Raw genomic sequence first — 26,142 nt, 5'->3', positions numbered from 1 at the left:
GTCAGCGCAGATGCCATGGTTTTCTCTCTCCCAGGCTAGGTCATGTAGGTTCTGTGTGTGAGGCAGCTGCATATTTCTAAATTTAAAAAATTTTTTTAATTTATTTATTTTTGGCTGCGTTGGGTCTTTGTTGCTGCATGCGGGCTTTCTCTAGTTGTAGTGAGGGGGGGCTGCTCTTTGTGAGCAGGGGCTGCTCCTTGTTTGTTTCTCATTCCAGTGGCTTCTCTTGTTGTGGAGCATGGGCTCTAGAGAGCAGGCTCAGTAGTTGTGGTGCACGGGCTTAGTTGCTCCGTGGCATGTGGGATCTTCCCGGACCAGGGCTCGAACCCATGTCCCCTGCATTGGCAGGCGGATTCTTAACCACTGTGCCACCAGGGAAGCCCATGGGCAGCTGCATTTTAATAATATGATTCTTGTGGGTTTGCTCTATGAAGTTGTTTGCAATCTGACAGTATAAAACAGATAATTGCTATTCATTGACAAGGCCACCTTTTAAACTTGATGAACTGACTGATTTACCCTTCAAAGAGAAGAAAAATAATTTATTCTCTCACAGTTCTGGACACCTGAAGTCTGAAATCAAGGTTTCAGTAGGACCCCGCTCCCTCTGAAGGCTCTAGAGGAGGATCCTTCCTTGCCTCTTCTAGCTTCTGGTGGTTCCCGGCTGCTACGAACTGAATGCCTATGTCCCCCCAGATCCAAATGTTGGAACCCTAACCCCCCAGTGTGATGGTATTAGGACACGAGTCCTTCGGGAGGTAATCGGGTTTAGATTAGATCATGGGGCCGGAGCTCCCATAATGGGATTAGTGCCTTTATGAGAAGAAAGACAAGATCTCTCGCTCATCCCTCTCCTCCTCTCTCTGCCACGTGTGAACACAGGAAGAAGGCAGCCATCTACAAACCAAAAGAAGAGCCTTCAGCAGACATCACATCTGTCAGCACCTCGATCCTGAACTTCCCAACCTCCAGAACTATGAGAAATAAATGTCTGTTTCAGCCACCCAGTCTGCGGTATTGTATTAGAGCAGCCTGGACTGACAGACACCGGCAGTCCATGGTGGCCCTTGGCTTGTGGCAGCGGCACTCCAGTCTCTGCCTCCATCATCACGTGGCCATCTTCCCTTTGTGTCAGTGCCTTTATGTCCAAATTTTCCTCTTCTTATGAGCACATCAGTCACTGGATTCGGGCCCACCCTAGTGGGACCCCAACTTAACTGGATTACATCTGCAAAGATGCTATTTCCAAATAAGGTCACATTCACAGGTTCCAGGTAGACATGAATATTTGAGGGACACTGTCCAACCCAGGCCACCTCCAGTTCCATATGGCCCTCTGTTACTATCTCCCCAGGCCACCCCAACCCACTCTCCTTGAGCTGCCCTGGCCCAGAGCTACCTTATCAGACTGACTTTTTTTTTTTTTTTTTTGCGGTACGCGGGCCTCTCACTATAGTGGCCTCTCCCGCTGCGGAGCACAGGCTCCGGACGCGCAGGCTCAGCGGCCATGGCTCACGGGCCCAGCCGCTCCGCGGCATGTGGGATCTTCCCAGACCGGGGCACGAACCCGTGTCCCGGGCATCGGCAGGCGGACTCTCAACCACTGCGCCACCAGGGAAGCCCCAGACTGACTTTTCCTGTTTGTGGGTTTGTATACATGTTGCCTCTCCTCTCCATACCCTATCACCCTGCCCCCAATTTTGACTGCAGCCGCAACTATTTTTTTTTTTTATCAGTAAGTCTTTTTACAATGCAGTTGCCTAGCAGACTGAATGCAGTTTAAATCCTCCAGATACCTCCTTTCAGGTCCATTTCTCTCTGTAAAGTGCTTGTCTTAGAAAATCTGGGAAGAATCTGAGTTTGCTCTTTATATCAACTAATTAGTATATACAGGCTCACCCTCCTATATGGTTACAGCTATCCTGAGCTGCTGACTGACTTCAGGCCACAGTACAAAGGAGACTTGTGCCAAAGAGGCTCAGGGAAGGAAGAGCTGAGTGACACTGTAGTCAGAATGCTGTTCTCCATCATCTCCCAGTGGACACTCACTGCTGCATCCTGTTACTCAGATGGTCGTAGAACCCAAGGAGGCCACTAGCCATCCTCCATTTGGTAAAGGAGGAAACTGGGGTTTTGGAGGTTTACAGGACTTCCTCAAAGCCACAGCAAGTATGTGATAAAAGAAAGGCTCTGGAGTGAAATTGATAAGTGGTTTCTTAATATGATAAAATATATATACTTTGTTCCTAAAGCTAGAATCTAACTTAATGGGTAAATACTAAGGGCATTTCCATAAGATCAGCAATAAACCAAAGAGGCCCTCTACTATTCAACACTGTACTGGAGGCATCAGGCATCTCACTACTTGTGAGAAAAGAGAAATCAATAAGAGGTACAAGAATTGGGGAGAAAAGGAGTAAATCTATCACTTGCAGGTGATATGACTGTGTACCTGGAAAGCTCTAAAAGTATTTTGTATTTGTCTTCATTGTTACATTTCTGGAGTTGTTCATTTCTTGGTGTAAATCCAGGTTTTTATCTGGTATCATACACCTTCTACCTGAAAAACCTCCCTTGATGTTTCTTCTAGCACAAGCCTGCTGGGAATTCATTCTCTTGGCTTTTGTTTTTCTAAAAACATCTGTATTTTTGCCTTAATTTTTGAAAGATATTTTCACTGGGTATAGCCTTTTTAAAAATATATATTTTAAAATTATTTATTTATTTATTTGGCTGCGTCAGGTCTCAGTTGTGGCATGCTGGATCTTCCTTGAGGAATGCGGGATCTTTCGTTGCAGTACTCGGGCTTCTCTGTAGTTGCAGCGCACAGGCTCAGTAGCTGCAGTGCGGGCTTAGTTGCCCTGCACCACGCGGGATCTTAGTTCCCCAACCAGGGATCGAACCCGCGTCACCTGCATTGGAAGGCGGATTCTTAACCACTGGACCACCAGGGAAGTCCCTGGGTATAGCCTTTTGAGTTGACAATATTTTCTTTCAGCTCTTTAAAGATGCAATTCTTATCTTTGTTCCTCTGAATGTAATGTATCTTTTTCTCTGGCTGCCTTCAAGATTCTCACTTTACCTTTGGTTTTCAGAAGTTTTAATATAATATGTCTAGATTAAAAAAAAAAAAAAAGGAAGGCTCTGGAATCATGCCTCCACTTCTCTACCCAATCCCCCACCTGTTGGCATCCAAGCCTTGGAAGGACTTGCCACCAACTGGTCTTGTAAGATGACAGCAGCTACACTTGGTGCTTGTAATAGCCAAGGGTCCCACCTCCAGCTAGCTCAGGTCCTAGAAAATGTGCGAGCTACACTGTGCCACACGGGGCCACAGCCGAAGGGACGTGGGATATTACTGCCTCTGGGGTGGGTAGTGGAAACTAAGAGGAAGAACTTACCAGCTATTTAAACCCTGTTGCATTCACCCTTCAAACACTCTGGTGGCTCTGGTTCAGTGACCCCCCGTTAGTTGGTTCCCATCTTTCAGGTTTTCTGAACATGCAAATGAACTGCGCAATAAATCCCCCCACAGGCAAAGCCATGATTTCCTCAGCAGGTGGATGCGGAACGCTCAATGACCTAGAATAATCGACGCTTTGCAACAAGCACTTTTTCTTCCTACTCACTATCGCTGCGCTTTAAGAGGAGAAAGGAGTAACCGCTCTCGCACGGTTACAAAGAGACACTTGGAAACATGCTGCTGGGGGCCGCTCTGTCACCAGGAAAGACAACGGAATACGTTTTAAATGTCTTTTCCCCTTGCTCTGTCAAGCAAAAGCATCGGAACCCTTCTGGGAATTCACCGGCCCAGGAAAGAAAATGAGGCCCCGCGGTTGGCGCCACTTGCGCGCCCTCCGCTCAGCCCCCGCCCAAGGTCGGTGGCCGCCGCCCGAGGTCGCAGGGGCGGGGTCGCCAGCGCGGGCTCCCAGCCGTCGTGTAGTTGGGACGCGCTCGCTAAACGCAGTCGTTCTCTGCAATGGCTCACGGCCCTTTCTGTTTTGAAGGCGCCTCTGTTCATTCCCATTGAACCGCCTTCTGCAGAGGGCGACCCCGATTGCAAAGTCCCCAAGCGCTGTTTTCCTCTTTTTCTGTCCCCACTGGACAGACCCTTAAGGCTCCGCGTACGTTTGGTGCCCAACAGAGGACCTGGCGCGCGTCGACCCCCGCTAATGCTTGAGGGATGGATCCCTACCTACCCTGTCGCCAACGTGCGATCCCAAAGGAACACCCATTTCTCAGGCTTTAAAAAATTCCTCTTGAAAAAAAAATTTAAAGTCACCAAAGATTCTAGCCAGCAGGAACTTCAAAGATGGAGAGCTTCAAATTACTTGCTCCGAACGTCTTGCTGAACCAGCAGAGTCCTTCTGACCATTGATCTGCAAACCTGCTGGGTCAGGAATCAATGCTGGTCCTGGTGCTGGTGACAATGGTGTGTGACAATGTGGCCAATTTGGCCCACTTGAGGGAAAGGCCAATCCGAATCAGTGGAAGTTCTGAATTAGACAAAGTGTAATAAAATTTAAGCATTTTAAATGACTGATTTACAATCTTATTTATAAATTATTCATGCATACTATAAAGAAAGGGTTTATTAAGGTAAATTTGGGGCAGGCCCCTATCAGTCATACTTGAATGAAATAATGTTTTGACTCTTGCTGTAAATACAATTGAGGACCAAAGTAAATCATTTCAACTTTTGTCACTACCCAGGAGGAATGAAGATTCAGTATTTATCACCAAACAAGACACCCAAGTAAAGAAAGTTTTTCTTTCGTTAACTAAACTTATAAAACAGTATAATAAAATCAACAATACTTAAATAAAAGTATAATAAAATATCTGTGAAAAACATGACCAAATGATCATTTTTTAAAAAAATCAATATTTGCTATTTAGGAGCCAACATATCCTTACCCAGAATATAAGGTTCCTAATACCAGAAAAATCATTTTAACCATGATCTTTGACCATCTTTGCAGCTAGGACTTTAAGAATGTTTAGATCTGGACCTAACTTGTGTTATTCAGAGTTCTGTAGGAAGGTTCACTAGGCAAAAATCAACTCTGAGTTAATGGGAAGTCCCTGGCGGTCCAGTGGTTAAGACTCTGCTCTTCCACTGCAGGGGGCGCGAGTTTGATCCCTAGTTGGGGAATTAAGATCCCGCATGCCAGGCGGCCAAAAAAATTTCAAAAAAAATTTAAATCCTGAATTAAGACCAAGACTGAGCTTGGACTCCCCCCTCGAGTTGCAAAATATTTATTAAATACCTTTAAGGGAAAAAAATATATTTTTTTGGCTGCACTGTTCAGCTTGTGGAATCTTATTTCCCCCACGAGGGACTGAACCCGGGTCCTTGGCAGTGAGAGCACGGAGTCCTAACCACTAGACCAGCAGGGAATTCCCATAAGGGAAAATCATTAAGTCCACTAAACTATGCATCACAGACAACCTCTGTGGGGCATATGTTTCTGTTTTTTTAATTTAAAACATATTCATACACACAAAAAACATTTTCCAGAATCCTTGTGCCTAATAATTGTGTGCTTACAGAAAATGTGGGCCAAATGGCTTAAAATTATTACCTTCAAGAGACATTTCGGGGGACTTCCCTGGTGGTCCAGTGGGTAAGACTCCGCACTCCCAATGCAGGGGGCCTGGGTTCCATCCCTAGTCAGGGAACTAGATCCCACATGCATGCCACAACTAAGAGTCCACATGCCACAACCAAGAAGTCCATATGCTGCAAGTAAAGATCCCTCATGCCGCAACTAAGACCCAGAGGAGTCAAAATAAACAAACAAACAAAAAAAATTTTTTAAGACATTTTGGATAAAGATTATGGAATAATTCATCCCTCAATACCTAACTTCCCCATGGTGTGTTTTTTGTCCCTTTTATTTTCTATTTGCAAGCTTCTTTGGTCAACACCCACTTTATAGACAAAAGAACTGGAGCACAGAGGCCACACACTGAACCAGTGACAGAATTGATCACAGACACATGAGCTGTCCTCTTCCACCAGAAGCCACGGTCCTCGAGGGCTCCACACCCACCCACTTGTCTATCTGTAGGACTGAGTATTTTAGAGATGCATAGAGTTGAACAATTCAGTATTGAAGTGCAAACTTGTTTTAAAAGGCTGCCTACAGTTCCAATAAGTTTTTAAAATCTGATTTGATGTTTAATATAAAATAAATATTGAATATCAACCATATATTGAGGTTTTAATGAAAAATATAATCCAGAAACCAGAAGTCAGGTTTACAGGTGCCTAAATGACATACAAAGTGTTGAGATGATAAATGATGCCCATGCGTGAGATCCATACTACAAGATCCAGCATGCAATTCATTTATCAGGTGATCTTTTGTGCTGTTTCTATTTCCTTGCATTTTAGGGTTTGGACCCTAAACCTATAATTTTAGAAAAAGTACTGCTAACAATTTTTTAAATCGGGAATACATAATAATATCTCATAGAACTACTATTCCATGAAATAGTTTGGGAAATGGTGTTTTCATATAAATCCAACCAGTTTTAAGAGGATGAAAAAAATTTTTTTTGAGGATGAAAATTTTTTCCTTTACCTCCAAAATTTTAAAAAATCAAATCAAGAATACAATGGCTGGGCTTCCCTGGTGGTGCAGTGGTTAAGTAATCCACCTGCCAGTGCAGGGGACACGGGTTCGATCCCTGGGCCAGGAAGATCCCACATGCCGTGGAGCAACTGAGCCCGTGCACCACAACTACTGAGCCTGTGCTCTAGAGCCCACATGCTACAACTACTGAAGCATGCGTGCCCTAGAACCCGTGCTCCGCAACAAGAGAAGCCACCGCAATGAGAAGCCTGCGCACCGCAACGAAGAGTAGCCCCCACTCGCCGCAATTAGAGAAAGCCCGCACGCAGCAATGAAGACCCAATGCAGCCAAAAATAAAAAATTAATTAATTTAAAAAAGAAGAATACAATGGGCCTAGTCTAGAAGAAAAACCTACAGGCTGAAGTCAGGAGGTCCTGGGAAAATCATTTCATTTCTCCAGGTCTTAATCTCTTGTTCCCCAAGGTCCAGGGTTCAGCTTACACCAGACTCTGACCTGGCCCTACACCTCATGCCATGGGCCTCCTACGCAGCTATCAATACAAGGCTGCTCCACAAGGGCTCAGCATATTTTTGCTAAATGAATCAATGACCCTATAAAAACACATACAAATTACGACGGTATGGCGGTGTTGTGAGGAAAATTGAACAGCCATCTCCCTATAAAGCACTGTCATTAAAGAGGACATTTATCGGGCTTTTAAATTAATTCGGCTTTCCCATCTTTTATCTACGCATTAATATATTTTTGTAATATCCTATTTGGGGCTCACTTGCAGAGTTTGCCAGGAGAAACAGAGAGGAATAGTGGGAGGTGAAAAACCCATACTGCTTTCTGTGTGCTTCTACTGACACCAAAGGTTTATCGTGAAACTGACACTCTGAGCCCAATCTCGCTTGCCACAAAGACTGTCGAGTATATACCTGCTCTGGTTGTCTAAGAAAGGCACACGAGGAGCTGTCTGTAGTAGGAAAACGAGGTATACCTACTGACTGAGTCTTTTTTTTTTTTTGGCTGAGTTGGGTCTTCGTTGCTGTGCGCGGGCTTTCTCTAGTTGTGTCGAGCGGGAGCTACTCTTTGTTGCGGTGTGTGGGCTTCTCATTGCGGTGGCTTCTCTTGTGGAGCACGGGCTCTAGGGCACTTGGGCTTCAGTAGTTGTGGCTCACAGGCTCTAGAGCACAGGCTCAGTAGTTGTGCACAGGCTTAGTTGCTCTACGGCATGTGGGATCTTCCCAGACCAGGGCTCGAACCCGTGTCCCCGGCATTGGCAGGTGGATTCTTAACCACTGTGCCACCAGGGAAGCCCGAGCGTTCTTTTTAAGAAAAATTCCAAAAGTATTTGTTTTTTTAAAAAATATTTATTTATTTATTTGGCTGCGTTGGGTCTTAGTTGCTGCACACAGGCTCAGTAGTTGTGGCGTGCAGGCTCAGTAGTTGTGGTGCGGCACGTGGGATCTTAGTTACCCAACCAGGGATCGAACCCGCATCCCTTGCATTGGAAGGCAGATTCTTAACCACTGGACCACCAGGGAAGTCCCCAAAAGTATTTCTTGATCAATGATATGATCAATGTAAACATTCTAAAAATCACTGAACAGGGTATAAAGTACATTGTCTATATCATTGGGGGAAAGTTTGTTGTACTTCCTATTTTACACATATTTCTACCTAATTTTTAAAAGGCTTTCAGGAACCAAATCTTCTGACTCAGATTTTGACTGAAGTCTGAACTCCCAGAGTCACAACATTGGCACAGTACAGTCCTCTGTGACACGAACAGGATTAATTGTAAAGTTTCCAGAACTGAGGCGCACCCTGCTGAGGAGGCCCTTCACCCCTCATGCTACAATGCAATATTCAGTTATCTTCCACGTTGAAATACAAATCCTTTCTACAGGATATTTTGCCCCAGTATCACATTATTAGTGATGACAGCCCTATTGTATATTCAAGCTTACCATGAGCCATAGAACAGTGTGCGCCTTTGTGTGAATTACCTTGTTCAGCAATGACTTATCCCCGCTCTGCGATGAGGAACTGAGGCTCAGAGAGGTGAAGTAACAGTCCAGAGTCACACAGCAGGGACTGCCTGGACCAGTATTCAAACCCAGGCCATCAGCTTCCTGAGCCTGAGCGCATACCCTTTGCTGCACCTCCTCACAAAATTAGTCTTGAGAAAGTTACTGCACCATTTTTTGTTTTTATTTTTATAAATTTATTTATTTATTTTTGGCTGCATTGGGTCTTTGTTGCTGTGCGCGGGCTTTCTCTAGTTGGCGGCGAGCAGGGGCCATTCTTCGTTGCGGCGCGCGGGCCTCTCACTGCAGTGGCTTCTCCTGTTGCGGAGCACAGGCTCTAGGGTGCACAGGCTTCAGTAGTTGTGGCGCACGGGCTCAGTAGTTGTGGCTCGCGTCCTCTAGAGCACAGGCTCAGTAGTTGTGGCGCACGGGCTTAGCTGCTCTGCGGCATGTGGGATCTTCCCGGACCAGGACTCGAACCTGTGTCCCCTGCATTGGCAGGCGGATTCTTAACCACTGCACCACGAGGGAAGTCCCATGCACCATTTTAAAGTGGGGGACCGGAGGCAGAAAGAGCCAACAGCAACTCTCACAGGCATCCAGGTGGCAGGAAGTCAGTAGCATTCAGCAGACACACTTGGGGCTGCCCTGAGCCAGGGGCCCCTAACTTTTTGTGTCCAAGACTTCGGTGAGGGCTCTGGCACACTCTCCACAAACATGCACGAGATGCACACACACAAAACTTCACATAGTCCGTGGGGTCATCTAAAGTGCATGGGATCCCAATTAGGAAGACGCCTTGCTCCCCTCCCCGATCCTAAAGGAATTTCTGTTTATCTGAAGTTTTAGACTTTTTGATTTACTAATTCCAATAACTGAAATGTCGGGAAAAATAAATCACTTTTTTTCTTCAAGACCAAATGTCGGGACTTGCCTGCTGACACAGACTTCCCTGGTGACACAGCTAAGCCCCTGCGGTGCCACAACTGCTGAGCCTGCGCTCTAGAGCCCTCGAGCCACAACTACTGAAGCCCACGTGCCTAGAGCCCGTGTTCTGCAACGAAGAGAAGCCACCGCAATGAGAAGCCCGCGCACCGCAACGAAGAGTGGCCCCCGCTCGCCGCAACTAGAGAAAGCCCGCATGCAGCAGCGAAAACCCAACGCAGCCAAAAATAAATAAATAAATTTATTTTTAAAAAAAGACCAAATGTCCCACACATCCTTGCCTCCTTCTATTTCCCCCCTCTATCTCCCCTGCCAATAAATCTGTCTAAAGCCCACCGGTTAGTTGTGGCATGCATATGGGATCTAGTTCCCTGAACTGGGATCGAACCCAGGCCCCCTGCAGTGGGAGCACTGAGTCTTATCCACTGTGGCACAAAGGGAGTCCCCACTTGCGACTTTAGAATCCATTGTAAGGATGCTGGCTTTAACGGAGGGAAAGGAGGAGCCATTGCAAGGTAGGGACAGGGCATCACTCCGGCTGCTGTGTTGAGAACAGATTTTAGGAAACAAAAGGTTATATAGGGTGAGGCACTCTGGCAGTATTTCAGATGCGAGATGAGGGTGGCTCCAACTGTCTGGCAGCAATAGAGGTGGTGAGGAGAGACGGATTCTGCATTTATTTTAACGCAGAGCCAACGGCATCTCGTGATAGATGGGTTCTGGGGTGAAAGAAGAAGAGAAAGAAAGGATGATTGTAAGGGTTTGGGCCTGAGTGACAGAGGCTGGAGTTGCACTCAACAGAGAGAGCAGGACTGAAAGGCAAGATGAGACATGCGGATTGGGATGGCCCGAGACAGATGTGGACACAGGGATGCTGAGAAGGCAGCGGGGTGCCCGAGAGGAGAGGTTCCAGCCAGAGATAGAAAGGTGGGAGCTGTCAGCCATCACCAAAGCCATGAGAAATTACTGCCAAAGGAGAGAAAAGGTAAAATTTAAAAATTAATTTCTGGTTCATTTATAAATGTTCACTCAAAGAAACAGAAGATCCTAAGTATATTAATTCGGATTTTTACAGAAAATCAAGTTATCACATATAAATTTAGTACAAGCTACAGTGGAGTAGATGACACTTGCAGCTCTTTGTTGGGCCTCTTTCCCTTGATGCTATTCCTGTCGGTTTTTTAAAAGCGTAAAACATTACATGACATCTTAGGTTGTGTCAACTGTCGGGGTTATGTGTCTATTTTATTCAGCTCAGGATTATGCTGGCCTTTCCAAATGGCTAAAAAGCTTGTAAACTTTTTGACGTCAAATCAGGGAAGGTGCATATAATCTATTTTAAGATAAAAATTAGGTTCTGAATATGTGACTAGTATCTTATTTCAGAACTGCCACTGCTGCATCATTTAATAGTTTTCACCCATGATCTGATCTGATGCTGGAAACAGCCATGAGGTGCGTTAGGAAAGCACCCTCCCCGATGGCTGAGGATCACGGAATGCCTGACAATCTTCCAGGCTCTGAATGTGAAGCCTGTGGATTCCAGGACCTGCCCAGGCTCCAGTCAGACCCTCTGGCTCCAGGCCCAGTTCTCACTCTACTTCTCATGGCTCTTCTTGATTAAAAAAGGAGAAACCCATCAACCTGAGGAGAGTCAGAAAACATGGAGCAAAGGGAAGCATAAAGAGAAAAGAGAAAACATTCCCAGATAAGTAAGCATGAAGGCAGCAACAAAACAAGGGCAAGACAGTAGCTCTTAAACTCCCACTATTCACTTAAGACCCCAAATTCAACCATCAGTATTGCAGTTTGGCACATACTAAAAAGATTCTACATTTTAAAGGGTAAAATTCATCCCCTGTCCTACTGCGCAGTAATCCAGAGCCCTTTACCAGATGAGACCAGCTGCTGTCGAGTTTCTTCAAGTGCGAGGAATCACTTGGGACCTGGCCACGCCTTCAGCTTCCAGGAAGCCTTCGTATTGGTGTCCTTGACCCCATTTCCCTCTCCTTAAAAATTAGCCTCCATTTTTACCTCTGAGGAATACTAGTTTATGAATATATAAATAGCCAAGAAGCCTCTATGACCTATTTTAAGACTCCAGAGAGAGCAGCCTCCACCTTTGAACTATTCTCCTACTCACCTCAAAGCTGGATGCTATCTTAGAATGGATCCCCAACTAGAAGGGGAAGAAAGGCTATAATTTCTTACGTGGTTACTTGGTAGACACGGAGGCGCGTCACAGGAGCTGGATTTGGGATGTGTCCTCACAAAAGTCAGAAGACCTGGGTTATGGTCCCGGATCTGCCCTTCATTAGCAGGGTGACCTTGGAAAAGCCCTTCATCCCCATCAGATGGTGATGTGGTTTTGCTGGCCTGTCTCAAAAGGATGCTGTGATCCAATGAGAAAATTCACTCACTCAGTAAATATTTGGTAAACCATGCATGAAGAAATGTGGTGTAAATTGTAAAATGCTAACCAATGACAGATATTGTTACTTTTCAACAGAAGGCAATGAACATCGTATTCTATTGGTATACAAGATCCCAAATGCCCATGGCAACCCTCTGAGTTGTCAGTGGAGGAGGGAACAGTTATGAACAAAATCCTACTCGTGACTTTAGGTGCATACTCGCCAGTCTTTTTGTTTTGTTTTTTCTATTAGTATTTAATGCATGCCTACTTTTTTTTTAATTAATTAATTTATTTATTTAGGCTGTGTTGGGTCTTCATTTCTGTGCGAGGGCTTTCTCTAGTTGCGGCGAGCGGGGGCCACTCTTCATCGCAGTGCGCGGGGCTCTCACTGTCGCGGCCTCTCTTGTTACAGAGCACAGGCTCCAGACGCGCAGGCTCAGTAGCTGTGGCTCACGGGCCCAGTTGCTCCACGGCATGTGGGATCTTCCCAGACCAGGGCTCGAACCCGTGTCCTCTGCATTGGCAGGCAGATTCTCAACCACTGCACCACCAGGGAAGCCCATGCCTACTTTTTTATATAAATTTATTTTTATTTTTATTTATTTTTGGCTGCGTTGGGTCTTTGTTGCTGCCCACGGGCTTTCTCTAGTTGCAGCGAGCGGGGGCTTCTCTTCATTGCACGGGCTTCTCATTGCGGCGGCTTCTCTTGTTGCGGAACACAGCCTCTAGGCACGCGAGCTTCAGTAGTTGTGGCTCGCGGGCTCAGTAGCTGTGGCTCACGGGCTCTAGAGCGCAGGCTCTGTAGTCGTGGCTCACGGGCTTAGTTGTTCCATGGCATGTGGTATCTTCCGGTACCAGGGCTCAAACCGGTGTCCCCTGAACTGGCAGGCGGATTCTTAACCACTGCGCCACCGGGGAAGCCTTGGGGGGCTGTTTAGATGGGATGGTGCAGGAGCAATAAGGGCAAGCGCCCTCGCGGCCCTGGAGGTCTCGGTGGGGAGCTGGACTTAATTCTGAGTGGCTGGGAAACCGGTGAAGGATTCTGAGGTGAGGCGTAGCCTGGTCTCACTTACATTTTAAAGGGATCATTCCATTTGCTCTGGGGACTGTTTCCCTAGTGCAGGGGCGGGAGGGGGTCGAGATCAGGATGGGCTTTGGGGTGGGGGGAGGAAGAAACGGACCGGCTCTGGATTAATTCTGAAGATAAAGCCAGTGGGATTTGCTGATGAACTAGAACACTTTTACCCATTTTTAAACTTCCTGCTACTACCTTATCTGCCGTGCCAGGTCCTACTGGTTCTACTGCATATGCCTCACTCCAGTCAAGGCCCATCTTTCTGCCCAAATGTAAGTGGTCAGGGCAGCCCCTGTTGGCCGCACTGGCCTCCTGCCCTAACCCAGCAGCGCCGAGCAAACTGTACAGGCAAACCCGAGCCCGAGATCCCACTGCAAGGGTTCACGCGCGTTCACCGTGTGTGTGCTGTGGCCTTATCTAAAAGCCTAGATGGACGGCAACAACGTGAACGCCCGTCCACAGATAAATTATGGTACATCCATGCTCCAGAAACTGACAAAATTGTTAAAAAACGTGGTAGATATATACGTGCTGACAGCAGAGATGTCTGCAACATAGATATTTTCAGTAAAAGTAAATTGCATAAAAATATGTACGCTTTCCCTTTTTATTTAAGAAGACATGATCTATATGTTTGCTTGAGCGCAGAACAGAGAGCTAGGGCGGACACGTACCCCATTGTGAACGGTTACTCCCCCCAGGTGTGGGAGGAGAGAGGTCCAGAGGGAGGACCGTATGGATCTCTGCGCTGTTTTACTTTTTTACAGTTATTAAGTGTTGTTTTTATAAGAAAAAATGAGATCTTTTCCCCAAAGGCCCTGTCCGGCTCTTGCAGGAACTAGTGGACCATCTCTGCCCGTTCCCACCCCCTCCATCTCTCGGTCTCATCTCTCCCAATACCTTGCCCCCCTAGTCCTGCCAGGCAGTGCCTTCCAGGCTGTTTCTGGCTCTCAGCGTTTGGCTTCGCTCCCTGGACTCCATTAAAGCCTCTTTTCCATCTGGCAGTGCCCACAACCCACCATCTGGGGATGGCCCACACTCCCGGATCCTATCCGGCCTGCCTATAACCCGACCACTAAATGCTCCTGGGCCCCCTTCTCTAACCTGGTCCCCATGCCCCTGCCCTGGAATGTCTAAAACACTGATACGCTTTGAATCACTTCTCTGCTGGGAAACTTCCAAGGTTTCCACTGCCTATGAAATAAAACCCAAATGCTCTGGCATGGCAATAAAGGCCCTTCACAAAACTTGGCCCAATTTCTCTGCCCGCTTCGGGCCAGTCTCCTGCTTCCTGTTACCCAAGCTCAGGCCACAGCAAACCGGTCAAGGTTCCGAATACGCCAGGCCCTGTAGGCCTTGTTGTCCTTATGCCTTTGCTCAAGGAGCCTGGAATCAGCTCCCCGCTGGTCCTTCTCCTCCACCCCCTTCAACTGACCCCAGGCAAGCAAATACTTAACTGTCAAAGCCTCTGTCAAATTCCCCTCCTCCTGGAAGCATTCTCAATCCTACCTCCGTCCTGCAGAAATAGTTAACCCCTGCCTGCTCTGTATTCTGTAGCAGTTTGTACGTACGAGGTCTGTCATAGCCCGCTCCAGGAGCTGACTCCAGGAGTCAACGAAACGGGGCCCGTGGGCCAAATCTAGCCCGCCACTGATTTTTGTATGGCCTGCAAACTAGGTGTATCTTTTACATTGTTAAGCAGTGAGCAAAAATCAAAAGGAGAATACTTCATGACACATGAAAATTATATGACATTTAAATTTCAGTCCATAAGTAAATTTGATTGGAACACAGCAACACTCGTGTACTTAGTTAGCTAGGGTCCAAGGGTGCTTTTCACGCTACAGTGACAGAGTTGAATAGACTGTATGACCACAAAGTCTAAAATATTTACTATCTGGCTTTTTATAGAAAAAGTTTGCCAACCCCTGGGCTACTCTTTTTTTTTTTGTTTTAATTTTTGGCTGCCTCAGGTCTTAGTTGCGGCATGCAGGATCTTTTGTTGCAGCGCGCAGGCTCTTGTTGCCGCGCGCAGGCTCTTGTTGCCGCTCGCGGACTTCTCTCTCATTGAGGTGTGTGGGCTCAGTAGTTGTGGCGTGTGGGCTTAGTTGCCCCACGGCATGTGGGATCTTAGTTCCCCGACGAGGGATTGAACCCACATCCCCTGCATTGGAAGGCAGATTCTTTACCACTGGACCACCAGGGAAGTCCCTGGGCTACTCTATTTTTGTATTTATATAGATGTCAATTTTCAACAAGACAGTAAACCCACAAAAACAAGAATTTATTGTACTTCTCTGTTTATTTGTAGGCCTTAATACTGTATCCAGCATGTAGCAGAATATCAATATTTAGTGAACAAATGCATTGCTGTGTTCTTGAAAGGGAGAATGTACTGGGTTCCTAATTCACAGAGGGAATGTCACCATGAAAGAAAGATCAATGCCAGGTGCCACTGGGATTGGAGGTTAGCATTTTTTTTCATGAGGTGGAGAGAGAATACAACGTGTCACAAGTTCAATTCCACTTACAATTCCTACTGATTAAGGACAAAAACTGAGATGTTAATAAACACTTAAAAGTTGCTTTTCATGAAAAATTCCCAGGCTGTATTGATTCCACTGATTTTATTATCCTAACGCAGGCTCTTTTAGTAGGGGCCGTATTTACCTACGACTTTGTTTAAAATACACAGGGCTAGGACTTCCCTGGTGGCACAGTGGTTAAGAATCCTCCTGCCAACGCAGGGGACACAGGCTGGAGCCCTAGCTGGGGAAGAGCCCACATGCCACGGAGCAACTGAGCCCGCGCACCACAACTACTGAAGCCCGCACGCCTAGAGCCCGCACTCCGCAACAAGAGAAGCCACCGCAGTGAGAAGCCCGCGCACCGCAACGAAGAGTAGCCCCCGCTCTCCGCAACTAGAGAAAGCCCACGCGCAGCAACGAAGACCCAACGCAGCCAAAAATTAATTAATTAATTAATTAATTTAAAAAAGAAAAGATACACAGGGCCTCTCCATTTCCTCTCTTATCACATCTAAAGACATGATCAGTTTCCAAAGTCCACCATAATTTGGTCCCGCCCTACCCATCCAACCCCAAATCGGAATTCTCTCCCCATAGGCAAGGCTGGCTCTCCAGTCTCCCCAGGCACCTGTCTCCTGCCAAGGCCACCTATCAAACTCTAAGCATCCTTGAAGACTTACCTCAAGCCCACTCCTCCTTCCCTGAAGATTCTGACTCCTCTAGGTTTCCAGGACATGTATTAAAAACAAAGCAATTACCTCTGCTAGACCTTTTGGCACTTGATAGAGCTTGGAAAGCTAGCAGCCATAATGGAACTGTATATTCTCTGTGAAAGAAAACTTCATCTCACCCCGCTTGTGTATCCCACATGAGGTGAGACCCTCAGCAAATGCTTAAAGGTTTACTGAGTTGGTGGGGGTCAAAAGATGAGTAGCCAAGATTAGACAAGAACCCAAAACTGTAATGAATGGAGAGCTAAAGTTAATTCTATAATGGAAAATACACATAGGATGCTAAGGGCAAGTCAGTGGGATCAGCAAGGGGTTTAGGGAATAGGTACCTGTGAAATCATCAGTGAATGCTGGAGAACTTTTTAAGATACAGAAATAGGACAGACATTGCACACTAAAGGTACAAAAGCACATAGTCATCCTTGGTCCCTCCCAAGACTTCTCTAGGCCTGGGTGTGGGAGGTGAGAAAAAGTTGGATTAAACTAGTTAACAGTTATTAAGGGCTTTGCATGGACTCATTAGCTTAAATTTCACAACAACCCTATGAGATTATTATCCCATTTTACAGATGCAGACAAAGAGACACAGAGTCATCTGGCACTGATAACTTACATGTCACAACCATGTAGGTTATCAGTGTCAGAACCAGGATTGAAACCCAAGCATCAGGCCATGGCATCTTAGGTAATAAACAGTTCGTCACACACATTTTTACAAGGTTAGTCCTAGGAAAGGGATAATAGTTCAGGATCCTTAAAAAAACAAAAAACAACCCAACCTCAGATTGATTATTATACCATTTCTCTATATGCTGCATTAATCATTTTTGAAAAACCAATTTCCATTTAATATTTGTTTTCTTGAAAATAGCTTGGGTTTATGAAACCTTCACCACACCGTACTCAAATGTCCACCAATAGGGACCATCATCCGTCAAAGGACAGAGGCAGCTCTGCACAGTTGCTACGGAAGGTGACAAAGATTGTCCTTCACCAAACTTTAGTCAGGTTCCTCTGAGTCCTCTTCTCCACTAGACCTCAACCTTGGCCTGTAAGAACTGCAGCTTTTAGCACAATCAATTTCAGCCACCTCCCCACACTAAGAGACTTGAACAAACACTAGCATGTTTCCAGCAGCTCAAGGCTGTCCCTAGGATGGGAACCCCAAGCCCCTTAAAATGTCTGCCTGAGAAAGCTCAGGCGGCCGAAAGAATGTACCTGAAGAATATTCAAGAATATTGCAAAATAAGTTATTTCTCTCATGGACATTTTTATTTTGACTATGATTTCAGAGGTCCAGCTAGTAATAGTGATAATAACAGCTAAGCTGCAACTGAGCACATACTATATCAAAACTGTGCTAAGTATTACATATTTTATAAAATTATTTATATAAAAATAAAGTTAAATTAAAGTATTTTCTTTAATCCTACAATAAGTTTTAAGTATGTAGCTCAATTTTTTAAAATACTTAACGCATTTTAAATCAGTGATGCCAAAATATAAACATTCAAATGAAATGTATGCAGCTTACAATAACTTGACACATTCTTAAACTTAAAATACATCACACCAAGAAGCTTAAAAAGCAGTTAAAATTGCAACCTTTGAACATTATATGTCAGTTTTCACACAGTAAAACAGAAGAGTTTTGACTGTGTACATAAATTGCATTTCCAATAGGCTAAAGAAGCATTAAGAAGTTTTCTATCTATAGTCTCTTTTCTCACTGAATAAATTTTTCATGCTATTTTTATCTACCATTTATTTTGTGTAGGACGCCGAGCCAGGCACCCTACTGGCATTATCTCATTGATTAAATGATTCAGTGCACAAAGTTCTAAGACCCATGCTGGGCATAGCTAGTGCTCAATAAATGTTGGCCATTATGATCTCACTTAATCTTCACATGCCGCATCATTCCTAACGAGGGAAGGAGTATTGTGCTCCACCACAAATCTGGACACTGTGTTCAGTCCAGAGTGACCCATCTAGTACGTGGCAGAGCCCAGCCGAGGTCAGGTTTGTCCCTTTTGCACTGCCACTTCTCACTTCGTACTTGATTTCAGAACATTCTTGGAAAGGATTTGGTGGCTTGTCAAAAAATATAGTCCATTTCGGACACATGGCATAACGTAGATTACATGTGGACTGGAGACTACTGACTCATTCCCTGTGGGAATTGGAGGAGATCCGTGGAAGAGGGAAGACAGGGTGCAGAGACTGCCAGAAGAACAAATGAGACCTGGTCCTACCCTGAACACAGCTTCTGAGAGGGCTCTGCTGCTATGCCAGGCAGAGGACTGATGCTGAGGTGCTGACTGCCCGGGGGAGCTAACTGACGAGCAGCAAAACAGCCCAAAGACAAAGAGAAAATAGCTGCAAACGGGGATGGATGACGAAAGCAAACAGGGTGCTGAGCTGGGGACCAGAGTTACAACTTTAGATGTTCAGGTAGCAGTTTCTTATACTTTTCCTACCAAATGTTTTATAATCAAATGCTATGGACAAGGGAAGCTATATACTCTCCTTCTTCCCTATCCACCTGGCACTTTCCATAATGGTAAACTGAATGAATACATTTTCTTTTCTTTTTTTTTTGACTTCATAGGACAAAATTCTACTCTTGGGTGACAAGTGCCAGAGTATCAAGAAAGTTTTGTATGTGCCTTGACAACGCGAAACGTCTAGAACGGGGCAGGGAGTGGGGGGAGGCGGCGGTGGCGGCGTGGCATTTGCTAGGTTAAATACCTTTTTTTTTTTTTTCATGTTTGCTTTCAGGATCCTCCAACTGGGAGTTTCTGGGGCAAAGGGTAGATGCCCAGACATTCTTCTTTGGAGCTGTCTCCACAGACAGCGATTGATAAGAGGCAAAGGAAAACACAAAGACCTCAAGGCAGATTTAGACACTGAGTAGGTGTGTGCTGCCCCATGAATTAGTAATGAACTACAAACCTCCCAGGATGAACCAAACAGATGAGGGCTTTTTTTTTTTTTTTTTTTTGGTGTTATAAACTTCAGTTACTCTCCAACTATGTATCTAAAGCATAAGGCTCCAAAAAAACAAAAAAAAAGCATAAAGCTCCCTTGGGTAAAGCCCACAGCATTTGCCTCATTGTCTTAGTAAAATCCCAAGTTAGGAAAGCAGAGTTTTATTTCAACTGAAGATATTATTTGACCTGAAAACAGTTTTGAGAAACAGCTATATAAACAATATCCAATCTATTTCCAAGTTGAAGGCAGGGGGTAGCATAGTGGGTGCTGGGAGTGGTTGGGTGGCTATTTCCACATATACTTGGTCTAAAACTTAGGACTATGAATTCTTCCAGTATGAGCTGGTCTCCCACTGTCTCCAAGGATATGAAGACATATATGCAATGTATAAAGATGGCATTTGGGGTGCTTAATTTACATATTCTTTGTGAGCATTATTATTATAATTATTATATATCATTGTACAGTTTCATGTTTGAAGATGGATGAAAAAAGCTAGAGAGAGAAGAGACAGAAAATACATGGTGTGAAGATAGGTTAAAGACTTTCATTATTTAACCTGGAGGAAAGAAGTTTGAAACGCATACAATTAATAATTGTCTTCAATTATTTGGAAATTTATCATGTAGAAGTTAATGATAAATTGCCCTCCATTTCCAAAAGCAACAAGAGATGGTGTGCTAAAAGTGTAACAGAAAGTGTTTAAGTTAGAACTTCGGAAAAATAAATGTTATGAGACCAAGGAAGAAGGTGAAATCTATTTCTTTCTAGCCCTGTATCGATGGACCAATAAGTATGTTCTTCTAAATGATGCAGGTACGGTGGGTCTTATCACTAAATCGGTTACATTCGGAAGCCCTTTCTGTCTTACACTACTTTGATAAACCGTACTCTATCAACCGCTAGCCCAACGTGGGCACAGTTCTAGAATACTCCGAGGTCCCAGAATGTCCCTGGTACCATCGATTCAACCTAAAACAAACTGACGATCCTTACAATTCCTGCCTGGTGAATCAGAAGTATTCTCCAATACTGGTTCTGAGTTGACCCCGAAGGTCCTCCCGGCAGTTTAAGAAGCAACGTTCAAAGAATCAAATCACAAACGAATCAACAATTTGTAAAAACATTATTCTGTTTTCTGTACATATCTGAAACCCCATTCCCAAGTGCCAAATCTAACTTTTCAGTGACTGTCCAATTAAAAGCGCCCTAAGACTCTGTACGGCGGCAGCAGGAGATGTGCTTTAGAATCTTTGACCCCGAAGTGGTCCTTGAACCAAAAACGTCTAGAGAACCCCACCGGAGTTGATGTGTATTCCTCTCCATTTTCTCACACAGGGGTCGGAAGGAAGACCCTTCCTCCCTTTTCCCTTTAAATTAAGGCCAGATCAGTAGCAGCCTAAGCGCGAAGGGACTACAGGCCTTGGTAGGAAGCTGCTGGACGCTCTCGCGGCGCCTGCCCGGGTCCCCGCGTCCGCCCAGGGAGGACGCGGGCAAGGGCTGCAATAAGGAGGGAGGCCGCCAGGGGGAGCTCCAGTCCCGCCCGGGAAGCGCCGCACGGCTTCCTGGGGGTTGACCCGCGCACGAGGTCCTCACCGCCCGAGGTCCGCGCGGCGCTGCGTGTTTGGCGTCCCGCGGCGGCCGGGGCCTCCGTGGACCGTTCAGCGCCCCCTCATGCGCCTCCCCCTTTCTGCTCGCGCTCACCCTAAACCCCGCAGCGCCCACCTGCGTCCTCGCACCGGCCGGGTGCCGGTGCGGCCCGAGCCGCTCTCGAGAGGTCGAATTCCGGGTCTGCAGGAGGCGGGTCTTCTTCGAACTCTATGTCCCGGTAAGGATGAAACGCCTCTCTCCCCTTCCATTCGGCCTGTCACCCCACTGCCCTCAATTAAGGAAGCTCTCTTTCTCCAAAAAAGTGTCGCGTAAGTCGCGGCCGGGATGGAGACTCGCCCCGCCCCCGAAGGGGTTCTAGAAGGAAGGAGAACGGGGGTGGGGGGGGGCGGTGAGGACCACAAACACACACTGGCTCTCTCCCTCCCTCCTGCACCCCTTCACCCCACCTCCCAGCCACGCAGGCAGCCCCCGGCCCCAAAACGGCTCCTCTGGCCCCCACCCGCCCCCGCTCCCCTCCCCCACGGTACCCGCCCGCGCCCCGCCTTCCCCGCGCCCTTTGCGCACCTGGAAGCAAATTCACGCCTGGAAACCATCCAAAGGGCGGGAGGCGGCTGGTGCTGGGTGGTGAGAGAATCAAATTGAAACGAACCTCTCAGTCGTTGGAAAAACATTTCCCCACCCGCCTGTCCCGACCTGCAGGATTGGTTAAAATACTTCTGTTTCCTCAGTGGCAATACGAGAGGTTTGGATGAAATTTTTTTCTGGAGCCCATCTGAGGGCCTCTGAGCGTCTATACCGCCTTCAGCCTGGAGACTTTTCCAGATTTTAAATGGGGACTGAGCTGCTGTCTCACCAGAGGAGGAAATTCCTTGAGACCAGGAACAGGAACCCAAGGGAAAGCACCGTGGTAAAAATGCAGCTGGTGGGAATTAATGCACGTGTGTGTCGCCTACTGCAGGGATCAGAGATGGGACCTGGTCCAGGGCACTGTGATGGCGAGATGGGTAAAGGAAGGAGCCCCGCACCTTGTGGGCCCTCAGTTCTTGTTGAAAGAGAGAAGCCGGCTGGGCTGGGTGAAGCACCTCACATCTCCGCCCTAGGACGGTGGGGGGACCTGATGGGCTGTGTGAGGGAGGTTCAGAAAAAGGATGAAGTGCCAAGGCCAGACTTTACCTCCCTTGCAAAGTTTTCCCCCGGCCTACTCTGCTATGCTGCAGGCTGAAATGATTACCACCCTGACCTCCCTCAAACTATGTTCCATTTAGTAAACATTAATCTAGGAAGACCCAACACTAGAGCCAGCAAGGAAGCAGAGATGCTTATTGGGAGGAACTACGGCATCGTCATAGCAACCATCAGTTATACCACCAGTCCCTTTCAACTATAAGCCTCTTATCTTAGGTTGGGTGCCCTGGGAAACAAAGCTGGAGTCTCTTATTCGTGCATGCAGACAGCTTATTGGGCAGCCTCTGAGTAAATCAGGGAAGCTGCACTGGACAAAAGTTGAACTTCGATGCAGCTGGGAGCCTGACCCAATTCCATAGGGAGCTCAGGAGCTGGGATGGTCCTTCAGAGTTGTCCTGAATCAAGGTAGGGGGCCAGCCCTTTGTACCCCTGCATGGACCAGTCGTTGGTGGTGGACTGCGCTAGGGAGGTCATATCCTTGGTCATGGCTGGTCCCTTCAGTAAAGGGCAAGTCTCAGGGAAGAACTCAGCTGTGAGCTGTCACAGCCGATGGCTGGCGGAATGGCACCCCGGCCCTCGGAGGATCTGGCTGGCACACCACAGCACCCCCTCCACGCCTTGAGGGCATCCTGTTTCATTCTCTGCTGCTCTATGCACATCTGATTTTTTTTTTTTTCCCCACCGCTTAGGTTGCAGGGATAGATGATGGTCATACTACAGCTCCTAATTTTTTTAAAAAATGTGTTCCATTCTGAAGACAGGCCTAGAGTAAGGCTGGAATATCAAACCCAATTCCAGATTTGCGGGACAACTTGGCCCAACTTGGATCAGGTTGCCCACCCCAGTAACTGGTTAGGGACCCGGGTTCGATCCCTGGTCAGGGAACTAAGATCCCACATGCCGCGGGGCAACTGAGCCCGCGTGCCGTGACTACTGAGCCTGTGCACTCTGGAGCCCTCACGCCACAACTAGAGAGAAGCCTGTGCGCTGCAACGAAAGATCCCGTGTGCCGCAACTAAGACCTGATGCAGCCAAATAAATAAATATCTTTTAAAAAATAAAATAATGTAGTGTAGGCAGAGTTGACCCTTGTCACAGTTATTGAGCAAAAAGAAAGAAAGAAAACCCCACTTATTCTGTTATATGGTAGGAGTTGAAGAATTCTAGGCTGTGTTGCTCTGGTTGCTTAATAAACCAGGAAGAACCCACCCCCTTTTACTGTAGAGACCATGGCGGGCAGGATGCAGGATTCAGGGCAAGGACGTTCCCTGAAGCTGACTGGGGGGTGCTAACACGTTAGAACTAGGAGACACGGAGACCATACACTGCTTCATTTTACAGCAAGAAAACGTGTTGCATACATGACTTGGAGTCAGAAGAACTAAATGCAGTTGGGCTCCCTGTTCTGTGCTCCTTTCATAACTCAGGGAAGATTTGGGTCCTGGGCTCCTTTGTCTGACTCTGGCAATAACTACATTGACAATCTGTCAGCCCTGCTCACTCCTGTCCCTCTCCCCGAGCTCCCCCCTGTGGCTTGAGGATAATGATATTGCCTATTATTACTGAATGCTGACCGAGTGCCATGCATTGGGCTAGGAGCTTTCTCTGCGTTTTCTAGGCTACCCTATGAATCAGGTGTTAGGGATCTACTGGACTGCTTATCTTCTCTTCCCCTGCCTCTTATAAGACAATCGATTTAATAAAAGATAATCCATACTATGTGAATTTTTATAACAAGAATTTATTCATTGTGTGATTAAAAAGGTAAAGCAGTTATCCATATGTGTGACCATACGTGAGCCCAAGCTGTAATGACATTTTAAGGAAGGAAGGACAACCTAGAATGCAGTTCCCTTAATTGTATTGTAACCTTTGAAAAAAAAGAGAAGCCCAAAGTGAGAGAATCTCTGACTGCCTGTCAGGATCGTACTTCCTGGGCAACAGCAAAGGTCTGTGGGTTATGCAGTCCTAGGCAACTCAAGGGTCTATGGCTAATGCCCAGGTGGCAGCAAGGGTCTCTGGGTAATGTCCGGGAGGCAGCAAGGGTCTCTGGGTAATGCCCAGGCGGCAGCAAGGGTCTCTGGGTAATGCCCGGGAGGCAGCAAGGGTCTCTGGGTAATGCCCGGGCGGCAGCAAGGGTCTATGGGTAATGTTCGGGAGGCAGCAAGGGTCTCTGTGTCATTTAGTCCTGGAAAGCGCAAGGGTCTTTGGGGCGTGTGTTTCTGGGTAACAGCCAGTGTCTATAGGTAATGCAGTCTGTCGCTGGTATGTGACGTGAATGACATGGTTTTACTTAAACACCCAGAACATGTTTCTGGTGCATTTGGCTACACCCCCTCTTCCTCGTGGAAGGACTCTGTTTGGGTCAGACCCTCACCCACTCTGCACTTGTTCATTGTCAGGATGGGTAACGGGAAGCCCTTCTGGAGGCTCACACCACGTGGACTTCACCGTAGAGGCCCACGCGGCTATCATCCTGTCCCAAAGTGTCCGTGACCAGGCTCCAAAACCAGAGATGCCTATGCATCGTGTTGTGTATAATTTTTGGTCATTAATTTACTTTTAAACATTCAGTAAATCTCATCCCAGCATTCTTCCGCCTCTGTTTCATTTACGGGGGTACCGTGTTCTTGTGCCAGCCGGGGCCTCACGTCAGAAATCTGAACCTCAGCCTTGTGGAGCCTCGTGCCCTAAGCTTCCCAATCCTTCCTCATTCACGTTTACCTCAGCCCCAGAGGTGCTCGCCTCTGCTGGGTTGCTACCTCAGTTACGCCTTCTCTTTTATTCCACCCAGTAGTTAACCATCTTTTACCTCGTTAATAATTCTTTGTATTGAAATTTTCCCTGTTCAAATCACTTGTATGATTTTTGCCCCCTGCCTGGACCCTGTCAGATAGATACTGGTAGAAATTCCCTGTTTGACTCACAGACTTAGAGAACAAACTTATGGTTACCAGAGGGGAAGGGATAGTCAGGGAGTTTGGGATTGACGTGTATACACTGCTTTATTTATTTATTTTTGGCTGCGTTGGGTCTTCGTTACTGTGCATGGGCTTTCTCTAGTTGTGGTGAGCGGGGGCTACTCTTCGTTGCGGTGTGCGGGCTTCTTATTGCGGTGGCTTCTCTTGTTGCTCAGCACGGGCTCTAGGCGCATGGGCTTCAGTAGTTGTGGCACGCAGGCGTCAGTAGTTGTGGCATGCGGGCTTCAGTAGTTGTGGCTCGCGGGCTCTAGCGCTCAGGCTCAGTAGTTGTGGCGCATGGGCTTAGTTGCTCCACGGCACGTGGGATCTTCCTGGACCAGGGCTCGAACCCGTGTCCCCTGCATTAGCAGGTGGATTCTTAACCACTGTGCCACCAGGGAAGTCCCTACATTGCTATATTTAAAACGGTTAACCAACAAGGACCTACTGTATAGCACAGGGAACTCTGCTCCATGTTATGTGGCAGCCTGGATGGGAGGAGAGTTTGGGGGAGAATGGATACATGTATATGTATGGCCGAGTCCTTTTGCTATACGCCTGAAACTATCACAACATTGCTAATCAGCTATACTCTAATATAAAATAAAATTTTTTTAAAAAAAAAAGCCTGTTTGAAGTAGGTTCAAGACAGCTGGGCAGAGAGGGGGCAAGTCAGCGGGAGGAGACATCTCTGAAGGAATTTTGATATGAAGCTGAATCGAGAAATGGGGCCAAAGTTGAAAGGGGATTGGGGGGGTTGTTTTGTTTTGTTTTGCTTATTTAACATTTTATTATGGAAAATTTCAAACGTATACAAAAGTAGAGAGCATACACCCCCTATATAAACAGAGTATAACAAACCCCCATATACCCATGTTATGGGTTGAAATGTGTCCCCCCCAAAAAATATGTTGGCATTCTAATCCTCAGCACCTGTGAATGTGACCTTATTTGGAAATAAGGCCTTTACAGAGATAATCAAGCTAAAATGAAGTCCTAAGTGTGGGTCCTAATCCAATATGACAGGTGTCCTCATCAAAAGGGGAAATCTGGACACAGAGACAGGCACACACAGAA

At 46.6% G+C, this 26,142-nt stretch overlaps 1 long non-coding RNA gene across 1 annotated transcript; it reads left to right on the top strand.

Moving 5' to 3' along the window:
- Positions 1–20,871: 20,871 nt before the first annotated feature.
- LOC132528713 (uncharacterized) lies at positions 20,872–26,142 on the top strand. Its single transcript, XR_009543276.1, has 3 exons — positions 20,872–21,137; positions 21,879–21,924; positions 26,092–26,142. It is a non-coding gene; the product is annotated as an uncharacterized LOC132528713 (long non-coding RNA).

This window comes from Lagenorhynchus albirostris, chromosome 11, assembly GCF_949774975.1.
Source record: "Lagenorhynchus albirostris chromosome 11, mLagAlb1.1, whole genome shotgun sequence".
In the NCBI taxonomy this organism is placed as follows: Eukaryota; Metazoa; Chordata; class Mammalia; order Artiodactyla; family Delphinidae; genus Lagenorhynchus; species Lagenorhynchus albirostris.
Note: the sequence above shows the minus strand (reverse complement) of the source record. Positions and strands in the feature narration are given on the sequence as shown.